Genomic DNA, 3,456 nt, shown 5'->3' with positions numbered 1-3,456 from the left:
AAGAAGAAGAAGAAGAAGAAGAAGAAGAAGAAGAAGAAGAAGAAGAAGAAGAAGAAGAAGAAAGGCTAGGCTTGTTATAAATATTAAGGGATGAAAGAATGTGGGTTACCAAGTAAGAATGTGACATAAGTAGGCTCCCTCTTCACCCCACCCCCTTACCGAGTTCTGTTGTGCCAGCAGAACATGATCAAAGCTGGCCACTTCTCCTCTAAAAGCAATACAAAGGAACAGTTGTTTTAACTTAAGCAACAACTCTCTTAAAAATACTACTAGGAAATATTTACTTGGGCAGATAGGGGAGGGAAGCTATTTCTGGTTTTTAGAGCATCTGGGTGTTTGACGTATACCATGAGACTACCCTACTGCTGACTAAAGTCAGACTCCACATGGCAAATGAACCAAGCCCATTACACATAGAATGTTCATTGTTTTGAGGTTGGTTCAGCTGTCACAGAGATGGAGCACCACGGTAGGAGGATGAAAAACCAATAGAAATCAATTGTGTATCTACCAACATCAGAGACAGTTCTCTGGGGATTTGCCATGGTCATATGGAAATTTAGGGAGAGAATATTGGCCAGTTTTCCACTGTATAATCTAAAGATGAGATGACCAACCATTGCCATGAAGATGAATGGAATCATTGATACATTTTAACTATTCATAATTACATACAAATTTTTTTCCCTTTTGTGCATCTATTGTGTTATTTTGTAGCAATGAACTCTGAAAGATTCTAGAGTGTTCCTAACTTCCCAGAGATTTCAGGAGTGTCTGCAGTGGCAAATGGGAACATGTCTGTGACTGTGCTTGCAGCTGAGGAGGTAACTCAGAGGCATGATTTCCTGCCATCACATCTCTGCTGCGCTGGGTTTGAGCTGCTAGGCCCCCATTTCCTGCAGTACATTGATTGAATACTTTCAGTGAGGTACAAAATCTATGGATGTGTGACCGCGCTGGAAAAGCCAGTTCATTTGTGACCACAAATACTATTTCACTATGTATTCTGGGAAATCAAGACTATATTGATTTAGCATGGGACAATATTAGAATCTATATAGAGATACTAGTCGGTGATTGCTTTGCGATCACAGAGATGACAGCTGGTGAGAAATCAAAAGATTCAGGTCTCAGTGCAAGGCAAGGAACGACAGTGCTAATTATTAAGCATCTGGATACCAGTTTGATAAGGGGCAGTAAACTGCACTGAATGTGGGAATGGCTATAGCACAGGATCAGATTCCAGTGGATTCCCCAAGTTCTTACATGAAAATACCTGAGTATCTTACTTTCTGAACTCCTCTCACCAAACATAATCCTGAGTAAAGCTCAAGAGGTCTTCTCGTGAATTTTTTTTTTCAGTACAAGATAAGGGAGTTGATGCTCTCTCCAGTGCCTGAAAATACCTTATGCCTATTCTTATAGGGATCCCATAGACACAAGCTCTGTCCCCACTTCCCAACTGGAGCTTATTACCATTTGAATATGAAATCTGTCTCATGGGCTCGTGTGCTTGTTTCAGGCACTTGGTCCTCAGATGTTGTGGAACTTTTAGATATTGGAGCTCCAAGGGAGGAAGTTAATCACTGAAACCTTGAGATTTATTGCCAAGTTTCACTTCCTGTCTTGTCTTTGTTTCTTGTTCCGCCAACAAGTAGAACATTCTAGCTACATTCTCCTGCTACCATAAAGCCATCTGCTGCCCAGGCCTTCTCCACTGTGACAGAAGACTATATTCTTCAAACTGTGGGCCAAAGTCAATTCTTCCTCCCTTAAATGGCTGTAGGCAGGAATGTTGTCATGGAAAAGAGAAAAGTAACTAATATAGAAGTCCTGGATATGGTTACCCAAGACATGTATTTGTTGATTGAAATACCTCATCCATCCTCTTAAAACTAAACACACACACACACACACACACACACACAGAGACATATATATACATACACACACACATACACACACACACAACTGCAAATTACCAACTCAAAGATTTGAGGGACTGTAAAAAGCCAAGGGTAAAACTGCAAAATATAAGCATGAAATCCAAACTCTAACTGAAATATTCTCATTCTGTTTAACCTTTTAAACATCCTGTGGTCAAAATGGTAAAGCATATCCATATGTAATGTGTTCTGTTGCACATATTTAATGCCTTGTTTCATGTTGGAAATTCAATAACTTAGTGGAGTAAAATGCATACACTTTCTTTCTATGAATGTCCTGGATATAAATTTTCAAGTGGTTACTCAATTCATAACTATTTTCATAACTATGAGCCCAGTATTTTTTACTTTTGTCTTATTTTCTAAAATCATCTTTCAGTTGAAGAAAGGCTTTGAGCTTAAGCATAAAATAAACAAGAATTATGACTGCGGCCTGCCATGGACATATGGCTTCATTTATACTTTTTATAGTTATAGGAAACTATAATTGAAGGACAGTAATATGAACATGCAATGCAACTTACCCATGTTTATAAATCTCTTTAAATTCATGGGAGAAAAAGTTCTAGCAGATTATCTTAAATGTAAACAGTTGATTTTTAAATGTCAAAAGCTGCTACTCAGTCATGATTTCATTTAAATGGAAACAAATGAATGAGTAGCTGCCCTTGAACACAATTATTTTAAACAACATATGGGGCTGGAAACCTCATTTTCTCTCTTATTTCTAAACTATAGAAACACTGAATAGCTTGCAGCATCTAATGTTTGGGTTTCTATATGTACTAAACATCTCTGTCATGCCAAGTAATATGGGCTACTCAGTTTTCAAACAGTAAATTTTCTAACTGAGAATAAGCAAACACCATTCTATCTTCCAAGCTCTGTCTTGGAGAAAACTTGTGGTAGTGCACTTGAGACTCTGTACAGTTATTCATTCTTCAAACATGAGTGTTTAAGAAAGATAATACCATGCAAACACCCTCAAAACTATAAACCAGTTAAAGCAAGTTTTCTCAGGTGCTACCCATAAAATTGTAAATAAATAAATACATACATAAATATATAAATAAAAATAAAAAACCTCTGCAAGCATGGCTAAATGTTAGAGCCACATCCATTTGCGGCATCCAAAAGCAAACCTGTATGGGAATAAATTGAACATAGGCAGTATAACACACGGCCTGATCCAAGGATGTTACTCATGGCCCTTCAGATGGGAAGAAGAAGAGCCACACAAACACTCACATGCACACACATGTACATACATGTGCACACGTGTGCACACAGAGACACACATGTGCACACTCACGTGCACAGACACACACACCACACGCACACCTAGATTCCACTTGAGAAGTAATATGAATTTCTGTTCATCTTTCCCTTTCTTGGTCCCCCTTCTGTTAGCCCTATCCTCCACTCATAAGAGTATCAATCCCCTATGACTAGATTCCATTTAGGAGAGAAAGTATGTTTGTCTGAGTACAACTTCTTTTTCTTTTTTTTT

This window comes from Mastomys coucha, unplaced genomic scaffold (assembly GCF_008632895.1).
Source record: "Mastomys coucha isolate ucsf_1 unplaced genomic scaffold, UCSF_Mcou_1 pScaffold2, whole genome shotgun sequence".
NCBI classification, from domain to species: Eukaryota; Metazoa; Chordata; class Mammalia; order Rodentia; family Muridae; genus Mastomys; species Mastomys coucha.
This window is presented reverse-complemented; position numbering follows the sequence as displayed.